The sequence below is a fragment of the Numida meleagris genome, chromosome 1 (genome assembly GCF_002078875.1).
Source record: "Numida meleagris isolate 19003 breed g44 Domestic line chromosome 1, NumMel1.0, whole genome shotgun sequence".
Classification (NCBI taxonomy): domain Eukaryota; kingdom Metazoa; phylum Chordata; class Aves; order Galliformes; family Numididae; genus Numida; species Numida meleagris.
In genome coordinates this window covers 16,425,190-16,448,219 of record NC_034409.1, presented here as the reverse complement: position 1 = coordinate 16,448,219, position 23,030 = coordinate 16,425,190, and the positions used below count along the sequence as shown (strand labels likewise).

Sequence of the window (23,030 nt, the reverse complement as noted above, 5' to 3'; positions counted from 1 at the left end):
AGACACAGACAACACCCTTATCTGTCAATTTAAATTTCTGAACAGAATATGAACTGAACCTAAAATCTAAGTCCAACATAACAAATTTTAGGAAAAAAAATGGTGCGCTACTGAAAGGACTGGACTCTGCATTTAAATGCTAATACCAAGGTGACATTGTACGTTCTAAAGAAGAATGCTCCCCCTGTCTAATTTAAGCATCTAAACTTCAAAGGCATCTAATGATATATCTATTAATATTTAAGGAACTGAGATAACTGCCATTGCAGAAGTGCTTTACTAGACACCTACAATCTGAATTTAAGGAGGATATCTATGTTAAATCAGGTAACATCTAATGTCTCTTTTTTTCAAGGTCAGGTGAGTAGAAGTTGGAAACAATTCTGCAGCTATGATTGTAATACATTCATGTAACCAGTTGGTAGTTTATATGAAAAATGCTTATCATAGAAGCAAAGAATGGCAAAAGAACATCACAGAGAATGAATCTTCCTTTTCTTGCAGGAAAAGTCAAGAGATCCAAATGTCGACTGTTTTTTCTTTTGACAAGAACTTGTTCCCTTTCGTTTCTCAAGACTACACAGAATAAAAAGTGCTTGTGAAAGAGGACATACTGTTAACAGATATTTAGACAGAGTGCTGAGAATGAAAACCTTTCAGAGCTATTCCTCTGATACCCTGTCATTCTGCCACCTGAGAATGACAGTCTGATAGTATGCAATATGAGGCAAGGAAATTTCACTTTGAAAACATCAGCAGTCCTTGTACATCTGTTAATTAAAGCAATCTGCCAGTGTTCCTCTTAGGCATGCAATGAATCAGTGCTAAGCTAATGTGACACACTTTCACTGCTGCTGTAATAGAATTGAATGTAACACATTTATTTATCAGGTGGCCACCCTTCCTTGTCTGATAAGGAGGTTTGCCTGTCATACTATCACTGTCTGGTCTAGTTGTGATGTACTGAAGTTTTTCAATCTGTTTCAGTGAAGCTTTAAAAAAGTATGTGGATCACATTCCTGCTGGAATATTCAAACACAATTTTTGCCTTGGATTTGGCTAATGCTATTTTTGCTCTTTGTTGTTAAGAACTGGTGAGCATCATTTTTTTTTGTCTTGAAAATCTTCAGTCAATATGCACAGTTTCATATAAATTTCTATTTCAATCTTAAAATAGGCATATGTAGCTGACTTTTTTTTATCTTCATCAACATGAACTGTCATTAAAAATATTACCTTTCCATAACTAATGGCAAAAACCTAACTTCTGAGACCTACATTAAGAGTGCCTTTCTCCTTATTGCTAATCCTCAGAGAGCTCTGAACCAAGAGAAATTCATAGAATCATAGAATCACCAAGATTGGAAAAGACCTACAGGATCATCCAGTCCAACCATCCACCTATCACCAATAGTTCTCACTAAATCATGTCCCTCAACACAACGTCTAAACATTCCTTGAACACCTCCAAGGTCGGTGACTCCACCACCTCCCTGGGCAGCCCATTCCAGCACCTGACCACTCTTTTGGAGAAGTAGTATTTCCTAACGTCCAACCTGAATCTCCCCTGGCACAATTTGAGGCCATTCCCTCTAGTCCTGTCACTAGTTACACGAGAGAAGAGGCCGACCCCCAGCTCACTACAACCTCCCTTCAAGTAGTTACAGAGAGCAATAAGGTCACCTCTGAGCTTCCTCTTCTGCAGACTGAACCGACCCCGCTCCCTCAGCTGTTCCTCATAAGGTTTGTGCTCCAGACCCCTCACCAGTTTCATTGCCCTTCTCTGGACTCAGTCCAGGGCCTCAATGTCTTTCTTGTAGTGAGGGGCCCAAAACTGAATGCAGCACTCCAGGTGCGGCCTCACCAGTGCTGAGCACAGAGGGACAATTACTTCCTTGCTCCTGCTGGCAACACTATTTCTGATACAAGCCAAGATGCCATTGGCCTTCTTGCCCAGCTGGACACGCTGCTGGCTCATGTTCAGCTGAGCATCGACCAGTACCCCCATGTCCATTTCCTCTACAAAGTCTTCCAGCCACTCTGCCTGAAGCCTGCAGCATTGTCTGGGGTTGTTGTGGCCAAAGTGCAGGACCCGGCACTTGGTCCTGTTGAACCTCATCCCACTGGCTTCAGCCCAGCGACCCAGCCTGTCCAGATCCCACTGTAGGGCCTTGCTACACCCAGGCAGATTGACACTTCCTGCCAACTTGATGTCATCTGCAAACTTACTGAGGGTGCTCTCAGTGCCCTCATCCAGGTCATCAATAAAGATATTGAAGAGGACAGGCCCCAGCACCAACCCCTGGGGAACACCACTCGTGACCGGTTGCCAGCTGGATTTAACTCCATTCACCACCACTCTCTGGGCCTGGCCCTCCAGCCAGCTCCTTACAAAGCTCCTTACTCTCCTAGCAAAGAGTGTACCTGTCCAAGCCTCGGGCTGCCAGCTTCTCCAGAAGAATACTGTGGGAGACAGTGTCAAAGGCTTTGCTGAAGTCAAGGTAGACCACATCAACAGCCTTTCCCTCATCCACCAGGCAGGTCACTTGATCATAGAAGGAGATCATGCTGGTCAAGCAGGACCTGCCTTTCAGCCTGTGTCCCAAAACTCAAGTACTGCAAAGCACTGAATTAAGGATACTATTACTGGAAAATATGAATATTGGATACAACGTATTAACAAAAAGCAATGTGATATAAACATTGCATAAAGAAAATGCATCTAGATAACAGTAGTTTAATAGACTGAAGTGAATGACTAAAGATGGAACTGCTGAGAAACATTATGTCAAAGCCCTCTGTGTACCAACCACATCTGCAACATTTTCCTTCTCCCAGGGATTTGGCTGTCCGTGTTCAAAGTCAGCACTAGAATGAGACAGCTGTGTAACCCTGGATCATATTGATGTGAAAATGAGTAAAATTGTAGGAAAGAGCTATATGAAACCTTGTGGAGTCCTGGCTCGTCGGCTGGGGAGATGCATTTAACCACAGTCCTCTTCTCTGTACCAAGCTATGCTGTCATATGCCCATACCTTGCTGATCCTGATATTCTGTTGCTGAGGCTGGACCATGAACCTCAAGTGGATTCATCTGTCAGTCATGAGGCTTTTTTTTAATTCTGGTGATGGCCCTATTGATCTTTTGTTCCTGCTGTGAGACTGTATCTGTGGCTGGTGAAGTGACTACCTGCCTGCTTTGCTGTCATACACAGCTCCCAGCTTGCAGAGCTATCTCTGTTTGCTGTATGTTAGGATGTTGCCAATCTGCTATGGATGATGCTTACACAGGTTTCATATATTGAACTCTGTAGGAGAAAAGATGTTCTACCAGCAAGTAGCAAACAACACAAACACGAAACTGGTGTCAGTTGAGTGTTGTCACAGGGCAGAATCATTGTGTAGGGCAAGGCCATAGCACATAAAAATTAATGCAGATGAGCATTAATACACACAGACAAGCATGTTCCTGATTTCATTACCTAATCTGCAGGAAGATCCAATTTTAGCATCATTTGTTACCCTTTGGACAGTCTCAAGTAAAAGGCAAAAAATGTATTGTTTCTGCAGTTTCTTATCTATCACCACATTACATGGTTATTCATTTGACCTCTATTTTTGCCCTAATAAGGCAAAAATCTTTTAATTATACAGTATAGTTTATAAAGTATAAGGCATCCATCCAAAGGTTTGCTAGCCTAGAAAGTCCTACAAGCCACACAGGCCTTCTTTGTAACAGACTTTTTGACTATGGTTGAGGGGTAAAGAGCAGACCATGCTATGTTTGTACAGCACTTGGAATCTCCTGATGAGGTCATTTGTTTGGGCTTCTAGATGATACTTATGCCAACACTATATAATTAATGGAGAGAAACAGGTTTCTAATTAAAGTACTCTGAGTAATCGTTGAAGGTGTCTACCCAGTTACAGTAAGCATAAAACAAGCTGAAGTTCATATGCTATCTGAAGTAAATCATGCAGTGATAAAACTTTCTAGACCTGCGAACAGCATACAACGTCATGAATCTAGTAACTCATAGTAAATACTGCAATGGATGATGGCATGAAATAATCATACAATCAGAGAATGGTTTGAGTTGGAACATATCTAGAAGGTCATCTAGTTTCAACCCCTCTGATGTGGGCGGGGACACAAGCCTCTAGACTATGAAGCCCAAAATCTCATCCAGTTTGGCCTTGAACATTACCAGGGTTGAGGCACCCACAGCTTCTCAGGGCAACCTGTTCCAGTGCCTCACCATCCTCACTGTGAAGAATTTCTCTCTGATAAAGAGACCCTCTCCAGCTTTTGTGCAGGAATCCTTTAAGTACTGGAAGGCCACTATACGGTCTACTAAAGCCTTCTCTTTTTTAGGCTAAACAGCCCCTCCTCTCTCAGTCTGCATTTATAGGAGAGGTGCTCCAGCCCTCTGAACATCCTTGTGGCCTCTGGATTTGCTCCATGTCCTTCTTAAATTGAGGGCCCCAGAGCTGAATGCAGTACTACAAGTGCAGTCTCACAAGAGTGAAGTAGAGCAGGAGAATCGCCTCCATCAACTTGCTCATGATTCTTTGATGCGCTCCAGTATATAGCTGGCTCTCTGGTACACTCTCTGAAAGTGTACATTGCCAGCTCATGTTGAGCTTCTCATCAGTGAACACCTCCTCATGGCTGCTCTTGACCTCTTCTCTGCCTAACCTGCATTTGTGCTTGGGATTGCCCTGATCCAGATTTAGGACCTTAGCTTTGTTGAACTTCATGAAGTTCACACAGGCCCACCTCTTGTTGAGAAGCAGCTTGCTCGGCAGCACGTAGCTACTGATTTACTAATGATTTATGATGTAATGTAATCCCTAGATACGTGGAATGTGGTGTTTCCAGTGTGTTCTAGTATATTTCAGCATATCCATAGTATTCTGTATCCATAGTGTTGTAGTTAACAACATATCCCATATATGGAGATTACTCGGGCAACAATTTGTTAGCATGCGCGTTACATAGAGCTTGTATCCCTGGACCCTGTATCCCTGGAAGCATATATGCTATATAAGATGGTGTGTTGCTACAATAAAATCGGACGCATCTCATATTGAGTTGATCGTGCGTTCCCCACGCGAGTACCGGTAGGGCAACCCTTTGGGGATACCGGGGTGTTCCCCAACAACCTCTCAAGCATGTCAAGGTCCCTCTGGATGGCATCCCTTCCCTCCAGTGTATCGGCTGCATCACTCAGATTGGTGCTGTCAGCAAAGTTGTTGAGGGTGTACTTAGCCCCATTTTCCTTGTTGCCAACAAAGACGTTAAACAGCATCAATCTCAGTAACAACTCTGAGAAACATCACTTGTCACTGGTGTCACTGGTTCCTGTGTCTGTGCAGAAACTTCTGATGATGGATTTTAAGAATTTGAAAAAGCGGAAAAAAATTCTGATACAAACAATCAAAAAAGATTTGTCACCACAAATTGAATATTTCATTGCAATGTCTGTTATGGAAAACAAACACAAACAAAAAAATGTTTAGACAGTCTGTTGCTCTAGTTTTACAGTTTTAATTTGATTGTTTTTATTTAATGTGCTGTTGGATATCTGTGCTGATCATAAAGCATATATCTGAAGCAGCATGTTTTTAAACTAGTCAGCATATCTGTTGTGCTCTGAAACAGTCACCCTTCACTTTGAACAGCTCAGCTCAAACAGTGGGTCTTAGGTTGCTACTTTTAAAGTAATGCAGACGGTGTCTTTTCCTTGAAATTAAATGATATAAAAATTCCTGTCAGCAATTCTTCAAAATGCAACTAGAAATCTTGAGGAAAAATAACACTGTTAAAATTAAAACTAATCCTCTTAAGAGATTTTACCTTTTATAAACTTCAAACATCATTTGCTCTCTATTGTTAGCAAAAGTGCCAGCACACTTTAGTTATTCTTACATCTAGAATAAATATAATTATCACAGATTGCTGTGCGTGTGTAGTAAAGGATATCATTGCTTTGCACAAAAATATAATGGGGCTTTTACTCAAGGTGGATTTGTAAAAATAACACAGATAGCGACAGTAGAAGAAAAAAAAAAAAGAAGTTAATTCCCAGCAAAGCTTTGCAAGCCAACCTCATCCAGGGAAATCTTGGAAACCCACAGACCGTGATTCACAACTAGCATGTGATGATGAAGGATAAATGAAAGAATAATCCTTAGAAAAATGAAATCTTACAACAATTTATGGAAATACTTGAGTTAAACTATTGTGAAAGTTTTTGTTTAAGCCAGATAATTCAAAATTAATGATGAAATTTCACTGCCTTGTTGGCGCTGGTGGTAAAAATCTTACACAACAACTATACTAGCATCATCATATGATCATGGAACTAAAGAATATCTTAGGTTGGAAGGAACGCTAAAGATTACCTAGTTCCAATCCTCTGCTGTTGACAGAGTTCCCACCAGATTAGGCTGCTGAGGGCCACACCCAACCTGTCCTTGAGTGCCTCCACCCACAAATTCTCTGGGCAACCTCTTCCAGAGCCTCATCACTCCCTGAGTAAAGAGTTTTTTCCTAACATCTAACATAAATCTCCCTTCTTTTAGTTTAAAGCCATTCCCCCTTATCATTCTCACTATTAGACCATGTAAAAAGTTAGTCTCCCTCCTATTTATAAGCTCCCCTCGGGCCCTGGAAGCCTTCTCTTCTCCAAGCTCAGCTCCCTCAATCTTTCTTCATAGAAGAGGTGCTGCAGCCCTCTGATCATCCTCGTGGCCCTCCTCTGGACCTATTCCAGTAACTCCACATCTTTGTTGTGCTGAGGGCCCCAGGCCTGGACACAGTACTCCAGGTGGAGCCTCACCAGGGCTGAGCAGAGGGGGATAATCACCTACCTTGCCCTGCTGGCCACCCCTCATTTGATGCAGCCCAGGATACTGTTGACCTTCTGGGCTGCAAGAGCACACTGCTGGCTCATGTTCAGTTTTTAATCCACTGGAACCTCCAAGTCCTTCACAGGGCTGCTTTCAATAAGTCCTTTTCTCAGTCTGTAAACATATGTGGGATTGCCCCAACCCAAGTGCAGCACCTTGTATTTGGCCTTGTTGAATCTCATTAGGTTCATGTGGGCCCAATTTTAAACCCTGTTCAGGTTCCTCTGGATAAAGTCCCTTTTTTCTGTTACACCAACTGCACAACTCTACTAAGTGTAATCTGCAAACTTCCCGAGGGTACACTCGATCCCAGTGTCTGTATCACAGATAAAGATGTTGAATAGACAGACCTCTGGGGAGCACTGCTTCCAGCTGAACACAGAGTCACAACAACCCTCTAGCTGCAGCCCAACCAATTCCTTAGCCACTGAATAGTCCGCCCTTCAAATCCATATCTTTCCAATTTAGAGACAAGAATGTGGTGTGGGACTATGTCAAATCCTTGCAGAAATCCAGGTAGATTACATCAGTTACTTTCCTTTGTGTTCTGAAGCCATCATTCCATCGTAGAAGGCCAGATGGGTCAGGCATGATCTGCTCTTGGTGAAGCTGTGCTGGCTGTCTCAGATCACTTCCCGTCTTGCATGTGCCTCAGCATAGGTTCCATGAGAATCTACTCCTCTTCCCTACTCTTCCCAGGCTCAGAGGTGATGGCCACCAGACTGTAGTTGCACAGATCTTCCCTTCTCCCTCTCTTGAAAATGGGAGTGATGCTTCCCTTTTTCCAGTCACCAGGGACTTTGCTTGACAGCCATGAATTTCCACATATGATGGAGAGGGATATATCAGGGATGAGCAAAGGTGATAGAAATCATTTCAAAAGCATGGATGTTCTCACATATTTCTATACTGGATATAAGTATATAGTTTTGTCTGAGGACATTGACATATACTGTACCAACACTACTGAAAACTCATAAAATTTATGGAGGCAAACAACTGCTTCAAAAGGAAATGACACTCTTTTGATTCTAATTTAATCCTTTGGGAAACTTTTGCTTCTCTTTTTGCTCATTATACCTGCTGTTTGTTTGCAATGTCACTGTAACAATTTTGTCATGCTTATCTTCTTTTCTTTTTGAAGGAAAATTCCCTTTTGCATGTGTAATATTGAAGATTAAAAATAAATTATACCCTAATGTGTGTCCCTGTTTTGCAGTTATCAGTACTAGCAGTAGCATTTTGCAGGCTTCTTTCCTCATGAGTTTAAACCATCCTAACGTCTGACTCAAGCACTTAACTAGACAGTTAAAGGCAAGTGTTGTGCTCCTATACTGCATTTCAGTAGAATCTTTCTATCTTTTAAAAAACAAAGGAAGAAAAAGATAATATTTTAAAGACAGGAACTGTTAGCAGAACTGATCTAAAATGCATACTGACAAAATTATTTGAGAATGGAAAGTAAAAGCCAAACAGTATCATTTTTGTCCCATGGATTTCAAAAGATTTGTGGGTTTAATTTTCATGGAAAAAAAATGTCAGAATCACAGCTTTTTATGCACAAAGCAATGCAGTAAAAATGATTACAATAACAAATGATGTATGGGATGCATCATCTTAGCATTCAAGTATTACCAGACATATTGAATTGAAAATTTTAGAACCATTGACTTATTGACTTATTAGTACGATACTTTTATTATCTTCTTTTATATGAACTCTTGACCTTATATTCAGCAATCATTTCCATTACTATTATAATCACAAGATAATGTTTATTTTTATAATAAAATAAAGAGAAAAATTCCAGAATATTAACCACTTTTAGAGGCAAAGCGATTAAATAATGTTTTACTTTTCAGGCTGAACTATTTGAGAAGGCAAAAATATATATTTTTTATTATTTTTATCACAGGGAAGTGTCATGCAAAGCTGCGCTGCTTTATAAGTACATCCTCATGATTAAAAATGTTATGACTGCATGAAGACATTGGAAAAAAAAAAAAAAGACATGAAATGAGCAGCTTTTTATCAATATACTGAAAGAAGGAAACTTTCATGCTTCTATCTCCAATTCCATAATTGTCAGAAGGGTAATTACACTAGCAAAATGTTGAAGGTTATCTTCTTTTTATTTTTCCTCTTTACTTCAATTAAAAATATTATTTTTATTGGATTCCTTTAATTTTCTTAGAGGTGACAATTGACCTCATTACACACTTGCTGAATCAGGTTACTGATTAAATGACATCATGCAGGACAAAAGTTAACAATTGCAATATCCCATCAAAGAACTGATATTTGCATTTAATGTCATTTGAAACACAAATCAGAATCATTAACTTTAAAGTCAGCAGAGTAAAACCCAGTCTGAGTTTCCTCTTTTATTACCTGGATAAAGAGAGTAGAGTCTTTTCAGCATACGAACATTCATTTACAAATCAAAGAGATTTTTTTCTTAGTCCTCAGGCAATCCAGCCTTTTGAAGTCTGTAGTCTTAAAATCTAAAATAACAATTAATTTTAACAATATGTTATCAATACTTCAGAAAATATTAAATGCTGAAACAGCGTGGATCCATTAAGCCCAGTCTTAACCTTATCCAAAGATATTTCACACTTTGGCTAACAATTCATGTTGACTCCTCAGACTTCTCTTATTTTACAGAATTCAAAGGACATCAATAGTAAAGAGCCATGAAAAAACTTAATGAAAAGTGCTCAATGAGTTAAAACAGTTATCTTTTGGCACATTTCTTGGGCAAATGCCATTGCAAATGCAGCTCAGGGTGTATGGTTCTGATATGCTTTGCAACATACAAAGGCTGATCCAAAAGTAATGCCTCCTATTATGTGGTCCCACATGTCAGCAGCAGATGTCAGTGGTATGGCAGTAGAGGTTGAACCTTCCCACCAATATTCCATTACATTTTCTTGCCATGTGATGGATGGCAGCAGAGGGGCAGTCTGACAAAATGGTGTCTGATGTGGAAGCACAGGTGTGGAACTGAATTCATCCATGTGGAAAAAAATGGCACCCGCTGACATTCATCAGTGCTTGCTGAAGATTTATGGAGACCAACCACTGGATGTCAATGCAGTGAGGCAGTGAGTGGTGTGTTTCAGCAGTGGTGACAGCATTGTGACAGACAAGCCATATTCTGAATGGTCATGTTGATTTTTAGAAGCATGGCATGCAAGCCCTTGTTCATCACTGGTGAAAATGCATAGCTACTAGTGGTGACTATGTTGAAAAACAGTCTTTTGTGACTGAGAATTTGCTCTACTAAAATACTGGTTTTGTGCTTTTTGTATATGTTGAACTTTCCATATAAATTAATTGGTGGCATTACTTTCAGAGCAACCTACATTCATAGCACAGTCAGTAATTAAAAACCCTGAATACCTATCAAATTCTACTTGTGCCTTTTGGTATTCTAAAGTTTTTTTTGTTTGTTACTTATCAACATAAAACGCACCAGCAGAGCTTCAGGATGTGAATTTAAATAAATATTTTTTGGATCTGTGAAGTCTTTGCTAAAGAACAAGTTATACTAAATCAAAGTTTGCCATCATACTGTGAGTCAGTTATCTTACAAGACAGAAAAGGAGCAGTGTGTATACATTATGATGATTTTATGCTTTTATATTGCAGTGTTTTCTTTCCCTATATGAAAATTATGTAAAAATAATAATAAAAAAAACATTAAAAAGTATGTGAATATAGCTGGTGTCTATCAGTTAATTGGGAATAGTCACTGATTATTTTACTTGATATTTTTGATTATCATATGACTGGGATATCTCAGGGTAGGCATTTACCATGAGACATATACAGTGTCCTGGTGGGAACAAGAGTACTACCTTTGCGGCAGGAAATGCTGTAATGATACCTATTCATAGTTCACTTCAATCCTTGATGCAGGAATAAACATGTTAATATGTGCAAGATTTCGTCTTTCATTATATCGGTGACATTTTAATGAAATCTAACAAATAACATTTTACACTATTCTTTGAATGGCAAATAAAGGGCATTTCTGTATAGAAAAGCTTTTTTAATGACAAAAGAGAGGTTTTTAAATTCATGGAAGCTTGTAACTGAAGTTTCCACATTTAACAATGTTCTGTAAATATTCCAAACGTTTAAACACAGATGAGGAATACAAATTTCAGCTGTTGCTTTTCTATTCTTAAGAGGATTTGGTTGACTTTTCTGTAAGTATTATAAGCTGTATTATAAGGTATAATCCCATCCCACCACAAGATGTTATTTCATGGTCATGTAGCCACAGGTGAACAGTAATGATCTAATCATCTACATTAGTACGTTATGATATCAAAGAAAATAAATATCTGAAACTGACAACTGTGGTTTTTTTAAGATCTCCTGGTTCGCTGGATACAATCCCTAAGTATAAACACTCCTGCGTGAAGGGTCCCTAGAAAATTAATTGGACTGGCAAGGTGGCTGGAATTCTATTTTCAAATTCTCTACAGATGTGTCACAACTTGTGGCATTACCTCAGCCTCCTATCCTTCAGTAGCTTTGCCTATGTGGTGAATTCTTTGGAGCAGGCACACTCCCTTATGAAGTATGTAAAAAGAGGCTATTCAGGCTTTTCAAAGACTATTAGGTACAACTGGAATTGAATTGAAAACTGGAATATAAATAAATAATAAGTAAGACCTTGCCAGTTTTTCTTGCTCTCCTTCATCACTTGTACTGGCCAAAGCTGTTTTGTATTTTCTAACTTTGGTGGCACATCATGGAAAGGATAATAATTTTCTATTTCATATGTTCATTATCTAACAGATGCCGAATTTTCTCATGGATAAAGTTTGGCGAGAGGACTCCCATCAACAGGGATTTTTTGTTTTCTCGACAGATTTCTTCATACTTGTATCATACATGTATTTGGATTTCTTTGTTGTCTTTATTTTCCCTGTGGACCTATATCTGTCTTATTTTTTTTTTTTTTTGTCTCCTGCTGAACTCTTTAATACAAGCTGTTTCTTCTGTGGTATGACAAGAGTGACATGTCTAAATACCATGTCTTGTAAAGATTTGTAGCACATCAAAGAGATCAGTCTTAAAATCACTGAAAATTTAATCTACCAGTTGACAAGTAAATAAGATCTATTATAAACTATGTCCTACTCTGAAATCTATACAGGATTTAAAACCTGATGGGCCTATATTCTTTTATTACTTTTTTAATCTTCGTTCTGAAGGATCCATATTTTCCCTTTGTTACTGCTGAAAATTAGTCATGTTAATTAATTACCTGGGAGAGCCAATGTTTACCCAACATATCCTTGCTTCCAAGATATATCCTGCTTAGCTGGTCTTTTAATGGCAATCACAATATGTGGGGCTTTCTGAAATTTTATTAGATTGCCCTTAACAACAATATATCATTCTCCATCTCCGCTGAGTGTTTTAAAAGCAAAATAATCAAATTTTGTGCTTCAAATCTGGGTTACAGAAAATGGACACCACTGAAAGACATGGGCTGAATTATTGCAGTGTAAATTCTGTCTGCATGAGTTAAAAAGATTTTGGTGGCCATATTTTTACTGCTAATTCTATCAGCTCTTTAAAAATAATTTACCAGAAGATATTTAACCACCATCTGTTTTCTTCAGGGATTCACTTTCACGTTCAAGATATTTCTTGCATCTTTCTTCAGTTTTTATTGTAGGAGTTATTACATCCATGAATTGCTATGGTTACAAACAGTTGGATTAACCTCCAGATATTTAAGAAACCCTTTAAGGGCAAAATTGCAGTGGAGGGGGAAAGAGGAAAAAAATGAAACATATACAAAATAGTTGTCAGTCATTCCTTCTATATAATGTTTAACTAGGTCAACAAAGAAGTGAAGATTTTTTGTTTATTTAATCTTCAAAAGGCAGGAAGCTAGTAATCTTGTTCTCTCACTGAATAGTTGCAGCTAGTCATTGCCATTTCATCGCCCCTCTGGCAACCAAAATGTGAAATGAAGATACTGCCAAAAAGATGATAGTTTGGCAAAGTATTTAGTTCAAGAACAAACAAATCTCATTTCCTGCATAGCATATATATTTGTAAGCATATGTATTCATTTTGGTAGAAGGAGACTGTTCATTTGTTTGTCAGAAAACATTACCGCTAACTCACATTATTTTAATAAACAATGCAATTTTTATTCACATTAAAAAAAAATAAAAAAATAATCCTCTATTCTATTCTGCACTTCCTTCTGATTTTGTTTGTCACTAGTCTGAGGCTCATTCATAGTATGAGAGAAGAACTTTGACAAATTGTCATATTTAGAGCTCATCTCTTAATCTCTGATATTCCCAACATTTCCACTGTAACTTAATATGCAAAATCTCCAGAAGTTCATGTCTTGGCTTATGTACAGTAGTTCATTATGTCTGAATAGCCCATAAATAATCACATTTGTCCAATTTTTAACCACTAATGAACATCTACTTTGATTCTTGTGAGATATTACTTATCTAAAAAACATGACAGGAAAGGGACATAATATAACACATATGCTACAGGTAAAGCCAGAGATTTGATTTTTGTTCTTCTTGTATGTAGTTTCTAGCCATAGAAAAGGTTGTCTTATGAAAACTTTCAAACATACAAAGACATACTCTATCGACAAGAGCAGATATTTAGTGCAGTAATTGACATGTGAAGAGTAGCACTCATAGATGAGAGTAGATTGTGAAGTACTTGGTTCCCAGCAGTTTGATTTTTATTACAGAAAATATTAATATTCTGTAGAACAAAACTGGAGCTTCATCCTCCAAGGCATTATCATCAAAGTTCTTCTGCATGACTCCTAGAGAAAAGTATAGTTTTAGTATGAGGGTCATCTGTGAAGCCAAATAAAATAGTATGCTCCTTCATACTTTCGTACTCCTACATATGAAGGTTCCTCTACTATTAAAGTTGTTTAAGAATTCAGAGCTAAACACACTTAGAGATCACTATGAGAGATAACATCAAATTGTCCCCACAGAAATTGCACAACAAAAAGTTGTCCTTATTTTACCAGGAGAAAATATGGAATTTCCTTTAAACAACCCAAATAAACAGTTTTGGAAAGACACAGGAGAAAATAACAGGGTGGTTAGAGCAAGAATGATTATTAGGAGTGGAAACTCCGTGTATATTAGTGGAGATGGCTGCAGTGAAATCAGAAAGCCTTCCAAAAACTGGCTTTGAGAATCACTGAGTTTCTAGGAAAACAAAAAATCCTTGTGACTGGTGAATGCTCAGGACAATGGTAGACACAGAATGAGAGGCATCAGCTTGTGACAGATTCACAGACAGCATTATGAATCCAGAATATTTAGATTTTATTAAGACCAGATTGTTTTTAGGTATAACAGAATGAATGTCTATGTATAGCCATTAAAATGGAAGAATTTGTGAGTGTATATACACTAAGTAGTGAAAAAGAAAGAAGCAGAAAAGCCCTAGAGAAAGCTGAAAGAAAATGACTAAGTACCATCATTAAATCTGCAAGGGGAAAAAAAGAGAGAGATTAAATTGTCCAAGAAGAGAATCAGTGAGATTAAGAAAAAAGTCAGATTTTAAGCAACTGACAAAACTATAGGAAGTGCCCCATATTCTGAAAGACAGGAAAAACAGATTGGAGATTTACTTCCAGCTCTTACAGGACAGGAGAGGATAGAAAAGAAGGGAAAAGGATGGAAAGGAAAGAGAGAGAGGAGGAAAGGATATTAGGGAGGAAAAGGAAGAAGAAGAATAAATTTTTAAGATCCATTTGGACTCAAGAAGCTTGAAGGATCTCGCATCTTTGTGAAGATGCTAATTTTAAAATTATCTTAGGGACTATTTTTACGCCCAGAGTGTTTTACTGTGCATTGAGCTTCAAACTGCAAAGTTCAACACAAAGGTTCATTTAGAACTATTAAATAAAAAAGGACCCCCAAGAGACTTAGACCCACTGATGAATGGTGATATTGAATCAAGCTAACCATGTATCCTGTCAGAAATATGAAGAATTCCAAAAGAAAAGTATAAAGGACAAAAGAATACAATGTTATTCTTTTCCTTTTTATAAAGCCAGAGTGAATATCTTCTGTCTGGAGAGGTACACCCAAGTAATGAGTAAAATAGATGTTTGCCCTTTTTCTGCAAGTCAATATGTCTGAAAGATAATTCACCTGCAATAGTTGTGAGCCTACCAAAATTTTCTTTGCGTGTTCTGATATTCAATGAATAGTAATAATTGGCAGTGAATCACAGCTGAAGCATAACAATTTTCTGTACTTTCATAGCATTGTGAGTGGAACACTTAGATATCTTCTTTCAGAATTTTGTTAATGTTTTTAAATTAAAAACCTATCTTGAAATTCCATCTTATCTTGAAGTAGATAATACAATGACTTCTTATCCCTGCCTGAATTAAGCACTTTCATTGCAATAGAAAAGAAGTACATTAGAGGAATAACATGAGACTTAACTGGATATTTTCAGGCTTGAATGAGTATTCACATTGTTTTCTTTTTATTTTAAATAAAGGTATAAGTCAGTTCTTCTTGTAATCTCCTTCATCTTTAGATTCTTCTAAACATATTACATTCAGTATCTTGAAATAATGACTGTTAAAATTGAGTCTGTCACTTTAATAGCACAATTTTCTAAAACTTTCTTAAACTAGGACAACAATTTTCAAAATTAGGCCCTAATCCTGCAAACTGAAAGTTTGTTTTCTTGCAGCTCTGGATTTGTTTCTACTGTGTCATCAGATGCCAACTTGATTTTCTTGTACTCTGCATTAAATGAGATTTCCAATACCTCCTGGCTTTTTTTTTTTTTTAATAATAAAAACTAAACTAAATGAACTAAATAAATAATGCATACCTGTGCCGTGTTTGTCATGCTTAAATTATTTAAAATCTGAAATTTAAACTACTTTTCTGATTTTTCATATCCATCTGTCAGTTCACTTACTCATTCTTGCAGCTCTCAGTGCTATATTTGGGCACCTAGCATAAATTGCAATGAAAATTGTTGTAAAACTTATTCTGAGGTGTGCTTCTTTTAGCTGATTTAACTCTCTAAATCCTTAAGCTTACTTTTTTTTTAGTGGGGCTATAAACTTCTCCCCTTATTCTCACTTTCACTGTAATTTTGTACAATGATATCATGCAGGCAGTTACATCTACACAAGAGAAGATTCAGTGGTAAAGATATGTTTGCCGTCTTCTTGTACTTATTTTTTTCCCCTTACTGTGATTCATCTATTGTTACTTGAAATGATAAAATATTTTACAGGTTTAAAATGTAAAAATGTGGAACATCTAGAAAATATATGCAAAATAAAAAAGCAGTTGCTGAAAGAATGCACATAAATTCTCCTATTGAAATTTAGACTTGCTACTCAGCCTTTTGTATCTAGAAATTCTTGCTAGATTTAAAATGATTAACGAATAACTATTCCCTGCCAAAATATATATCTGTCATCCATACAAATAACAAGTCTAGTATGGCTGAAGAATGAAGATAGAGGATAGAAAAATAATCAGTTATCGAAGTTTCTTCTGTTTCCTCTTTTCTCTGTATTTTTTATTTTAATGCTTCATCTTCCACTTATTAACAAAAAGGTTATGAGCTTCTTTCTTTCCATATCTTTCTTTTTAAGACATCATTATTTTCAACACAGATTGTACAAACAAGCAATCTAACCATACAGAGTGCAATATTCAACAGAGATGAACAAGAGAAAAGGGAAAGCCTCACGTAAATCCCATGAAGCTGGTAAGGGTCACTGCCTGAATGGCTCAGGTGGAACCAGATCAGGACTAAGTCTAAATTAAAAATCTGAAGCAAACCAACATATTTTACACTGCCACAGTGCCTGCTATCACATCATTAGTGTTAATCACAATTTGTGCTTTGTCATTATTTTTGCTAGAAGCAGACACCTGGAAGCCAGAGGAGATCAACAGACTATAACAGAATGAAACTTAACCCTAGGCTGTTTTGTATCTGAGGAAAGTTGGCAAAAGTCCATAGCATAGAAAGGTTGGTTCACAAAAACTCCTCTTTTTCTCCTCCTTCTGCACTAGGCTACGGCAACCATTAATTATAATCTCTATGGCAGGACTGTGTGCACTGTCAGCCGAGGGAGACATGACCATCTCTCCCTACTTGATCTGTGAGGATAAATAAATGTTTACTGCTTCACACACAGTTCTGTAACTCGTGTCTGCTGACAGAGGTCTTATTCTGCATTAGCATTCCCTCCATGTGCGTGTTCTTCCAGTAACAGTGTGGTCCTTAAGTAACAGCTAAAGAAGTAATTTAGCAATCAGTCATACTGCAAATGTAATTTGGGGAAATGATGTGTTTCAAGACAATTTTGAATGATACTTTTTTATTTGTGGTATGGAATTAGATTATGTGTTACTACTGATACAGTGAATCCTCTCCCATTACTCCTTGCTATATAGGCTTTTATTGTTGTCTTGTATGGATCACATGGGACTAAATTTTAAAATTTATGGATGCCGTATTTAGAATACACGTCAGTGAACAAGCACCAGGAAACATCAGTTTTATGGAGGAATTAAATGAGATTGTTATAGTAAAATTTATTGTTTAATTCTTGAAAGCTCCATTGACTTCAAAGGTTAGGCTACAAAGTAGTAAAGAAATAACATCACAATCATAATCTTGATAAGCAGTGTAAGACAGCTATAAAATAAAAATGGACAGAAAGTGACAGAAATATATAGATATGTCTAAAAAAAGTTTGGCTATAAATCTGAAATGTGATTACTGAATTAGGGGCTGTCAGTAGATTTTAAGGTTTCCTTCCTTCTTTCCCTTCCTCCTATTTCTAGAGACCTAATCTGAAAATATGATCTTAATCTTTATTGTCTTTACTGCGCAGGAGAAGTGGATCCCTCAGACTGTGGAAACATGAGCCACTCTGGCCAAACAAACTAAAAACAAAGCTTCAGAGTTTCCTGAGGAAATTTATTGTGCCACCAAATAGTCTATGTACTTTTCTCTATTCTCTTTGAGGCTAGATCTTTCTAACAGTATGTAAAGAGATGTAAAACAGTGACGAAGGCACAAGGGCAATTGGCAGCAAGGAATCACAAAGTAACATTAAACATATAAATTTGTGTCTTGGATTTTTAAAAATAGTCTCAATGTGAGCCAACAAACTCTGGTAATGTATAATACTGACTACTTCATTAATAAAATGCAATGTATTAAGTAGCTGGAGCATAAATACAGACAACAGTGTTCTCTGTAGACATGTGTCATGGTTTTATGATTTTTGGTTATTGGTATTCCACATCATAACATCATGTAGTGAATGTACCTGGTTCTCAGAAGAGAAGGACTACTACATTCCCCAGGGTAATTTGCTCCTCTGTTACCATTTCCGGCCAGAGGGAAAAGATAAAAACTTGCAGATCACGAGACCTCGCCCCAGCAGCACCTCTCTCCTCAGCTGTCTTATCGTTGGTAGTAGAGTAAGGCCTACCTTGACTTTGGACATTCTTTCTCTCTGTATTGGATTTATCAGCTTAAATTGTAATTATGTTGTATTATAGTGTGTTGTTTTGCATTCTGATATCTTATTTAGTAAATTATTTTGTTTCTCCTCAGGTTGTTGCCGCTGTTTTCACTCTCAGGCCCATCTCCTTACCCTTTTTTCCCTTTTCCCGGGGCGTGGGTCCGTGGGTCCCCTGTCCCATTTGTCACGGAACTAGGCCGAATGCCCGTCAAACATTGACAACATGCCTGCACTCCAGTTGCCTGTTGCATCTGCTTTTTATTGTTGACTCTCCCTGAGAACAATTCAAAGCCATCTTTCTCAACCACAAATATCATCCAGCTCTTTGAGCACGCAGTGGAGCATGGCTGTACCCCAGTTGGCATAGCAAAGCTAGAAAACTTGAAGAAAACTTGCTCACAGAGGTATCTGTGAGGACATCTTACATGCAATGTGAACAGTGCATACTCCTGTCACAGCCATCTTACATACTCCAAATCTGTCCCCAAATGCCAAGAAATGAAAGATCTGTATGAGATGGCTCCTCTAGGGTGCCTGTGTAGAGTAACCACCTGGTTATATTTCATCACCTACCAACAGCACATCCTGGAAAGTATTTCAATGTAGTAATTCTGCAAAAAATAACCAGAAAATAATAAATAAAGGATTTCATATCAGAACCAATTTTAAATGCAAATATACTCTCACAGCATCATGAGAACTGGAGAAAGAAGAAAATTGCCAGCTCTACTATTATGGCCAATTATCAGCTACACAATAAATATGGCTTTAACTCATACAGGCAAGTCATTTCTGCCCTTCTACCTTTGAACCTTCCAATATTTTTAGGTAACTCTGTATCAGTCCAAGTTTTCCAATTAACTAATTGCTCCTCTCAGTGTGAGTTCTGCTGTCACAGCAATAAGCATGTTGGTAACTGACAGATAGGACCTGAGCTGCCAGAGGCAGATTACTCCCTCCCAAAAACACACCCCAAGGCTTCCCAGTACTAAGACAAATCAAGTCTCAGAGTCTCCTAGAATCACAGCTTTGTTGTATTCCTCTTAAATATTCATGAACCATTGACATATTTCCAAATATTTCTTGTGGACATACTGAACAAACACTGCCTTCACAGTCTGAAAGACGTCAAGATTTATATTGTTTTAGACTGCATATTACTGAACCTGTTTTCTCTGTTGAGAGAGTATCAGTGCTTACACTGACAGAACAAACTGAGTTCCTAGTACAGCAAGAAGACTGAATCTGTTCACAACATCCTGCATTCTGCAAAATGCATGAAGGCTATGATGGAAAATGACATAATAAAATAGCAGGTCTCTAAATTCCAAAGAGTATTAGTGATCTTAGTATTACAAACATAAAACATTTTAGGTATTCCTAGGAGTTCTCTTCCATCTTCTAGGGAAACCTATGCTTCCGCTCCTATGTTACTGCTATCATGAGCGTGATCCTTGTAAGCTATGAGATAACATGGTGACTAATTAGAAAAGCACTTGATTTTATAAAACTTCCTATATACCTTCTTCTGTGAAAAAAATATAAAAAAAAAAATAGAACAGCAAGAAACTTCATGATTATAAAAAAGCAAATGCTTTATAGTGGTAACTTAAATTTCATACTTTTTAAAGTAAGATGTAAAAAAATAATTTCTGAACTGATATTTTGTGTGAACTTGCTTTTAAACTGACAAGTTAAATGGACACAGAGCTAAAAATTCAGCATTATTGTTCAACTTCAGCCTTGGTTTCCTCAATACAAAAACAAGGAGACATTTAATCATTACCTTCAATGGACAAATAAGCTATCTCTAACTTCACAATAAAAATCAGACAAATTTATTCCAATACAATTATTTTCACACTGATCTCCAACCATTGCTAGTGATAATCTTAGAAGGAGAAGATGAGTGGGTAGATGAGAAGAGAAAGGGAGAAAAATCACATTATAGAAAGTTTCCAGGGAAGAAAATGACCTAAAAATGGCAGAAACGGGGAGAGGTTGAATAGACCCCTCAAGAACACCAGTAGAGTTGGCTGAATATTAAATCACAACTGTTTTAAAACACATGCACAAAAATCCTTCAAATCTTACATGATATCCTAAACCAAAAGCTGTCAGTTTTTTGTGGTTTTTTTGTTGGTGGAGGTTTTTGTTTTTGTTTTTGATGTCCTGGACTCTGAAGCATTCTATTAAAAGCACAAAATTTCCAGTACGTATTACTGGAAATTATTTTGCTATATCTTCCATGCTATTCCAAGCTATGTTTTTCTTTTATTTTATTCAATAATATGGCTTAGATTTTTGTAGAAATTGGATTTGCTGTTCACGTCTTTACAATGTCTTTACTTTTTTGAGACACATTTTATTGTCTCCAGAATTCTGTTGTAGCGAAACACAGACATACAGGATTGCCGAGCCAATACTGGACAAGAAAGAGACAGAAAACAATATACAGCAAGACATTACTCTCCTGGCTTGTGACATGGACTATGATTCATGAAATAAATGTTGCTGATGTAAAAGGCCTTCTAATTTGCTTAAATGAACTATCTCAGTTTGCTTCTTTAAGTTATTTAAAATTGCTATTTGCCCTAGGAGGTAAATATAAATCTCACCAGGGAATCTCTCCTTCTCTCAGCAGCCTCCCATTGAGTTCTTATCTTTGCAAGACCTTTCTGGAATAAAAAGTTAAACAGATTACTTAATTGAATAAATCATTTACTTACATGACATTAGTTTGTGATCTTTGCAGCTCACCTGCATGGGTAAAGGAGTTCATACAACAATATAGGGGAAAAAAATCATTTTTAAAAATAACCTATCAGAACTCACTAATTCAAAAGTAGACTGATGCTAAAGAAATCGCATGGAAGCTTAATATCCTGGTTTTAGCTGAGAAAGCATTAATAACACTGTAACCTTCAGGCTCTTATAAATAAAGCTAGAACAAACACAGACCTGCTCTTGGAACAAGGATGGGGACCATCCTGAGCTTGAAACTATGTACACCAAACATGAATTTATTTTGTAGAGTTGTAGTTTATCAGAAACAGTGAAAAGGAGAATCCTTGACCAGGTAAACATGAGAAGGAAGACCATGTGAACTCTTAAGCCCCCAAGCAAAGAAACATCAGCTTAAAGTGATTTACCTTTTGAAATCTCTGTGTCTGTACTGGTAGAGGAAGGTACCTGGTGAAATCTGCCAAGATAGTGCAGAAGAGCTACAGTAGTTTTTATCTAGCTTATTCTCACTTGTAAATTGTTTCTTTTAAAGAGTGAATGACTGAGTGAGGTGCGCACTCCAGAAGGGGCAGAGCTTGCTCTTTCATGGGGAGAGTCTTTATTTAGGCCAACAGTTACTTACCATCTTACTCACTAATGTTAATAGTCAGCAACACAAGGCTTTACACAGTTAAAGCTTTTGAGCTCCAAAGTTTTCTTTGCTCTCCTTTGGGGTTAATCTAGGTAAATCACCTTTTAAGTGTTTGCAGGTGTGAGATTCTCTCTCACAGGAAAATGACGCCTGCAGGGCAATTGCAATCTGGTTTCAGATAAATGACAACATTCTTTTCTCAAAATAAATGTCTTAGAAAAGTGTTACTAGCATCAGGAGAGAACTTCTGACCAGAACAAGCTGGTCAGAAGACTTTGTATTGTCTTTTCAAAAGACAGAGACAATTCCACAAAGTAGTTCTTGATGACTATTGTAGTAGAAGAGTGCAATCTCTGTGATTATTGAATACAGATATTGACAGACAGATCATGAAATAAAAAGCACAAGATATCCAAAAGTGTCTTTTCTCAGGATTATGTCCAAGAATTCCAACAAGAGAATGTAAGTATATCCTGTTCCATGCTATTCTCCATTTCAGAATTATTCTTTTCTTAGCGACATAAAAGCATGAGTTAGAAACACTGATTTCTTTTCAGAACTTTTGAAGTTTTGAAGCCCAATACTGTACTGAGTAATGTATTTGATCAATTATTTCTTATCTTAGCACTTAAAGAGGATCTTTTCAGATAAGCAACATTTAAGGAAAGAGACCTAAAAAATAGAAACAGTTCATTGAGTTTAGATGTAAGCTCATCTCTCAGCTATACAGACTGCAGCCTCACTTTTGGAACCAAAAATATTGCAGCTAGCAGTTGTAAGTGAAGCTTTTTCTTATGGATTCCCTTATCTATGAGTATGCAGCCTGCAGGCCAGTTATTCTGAAACAAAGAGGAGGAAACCTGTAACATTTCTGACAGCCTATGGACTGCATATATAAAAGTTCCTCAAAAGCTGCTGAAACTACTTTGGTTTTCTAAAATGGAAGGACAAAACTGCACCACACTACAAAAATCTAATCACTATCCAAGCCATTTAAAATTACTAAAAAGAAATTCCTGTCTACTGAACTAACTGTTTCTGTTTTGTACCATCTTAACAAGTCAGACTCCCTAATGTCTTGGTCATTCTCTAACCTGACGTTAGACAGAAAGGAAACCACAAAGAACTTACTACAGAACAGCTAGATCCACGAGAGAAGAAAAAGCATCAA

At 37.3% G+C, this 23,030-nt stretch overlaps 1 long non-coding RNA gene across 1 annotated transcript; it reads right to left on the bottom strand.

The window, feature by feature from the left end:
• LOC110392616 lies at nucleotides 13,001–21,773 on the bottom strand. Its single transcript, XR_002434512.1, has 3 exons — nucleotides 21,636–21,773; nucleotides 21,102–21,161; nucleotides 13,001–13,755 (listed from the first exon to the last, which is right to left on the bottom strand). It is a non-coding gene; the product is annotated as an uncharacterized LOC110392616 (long non-coding RNA).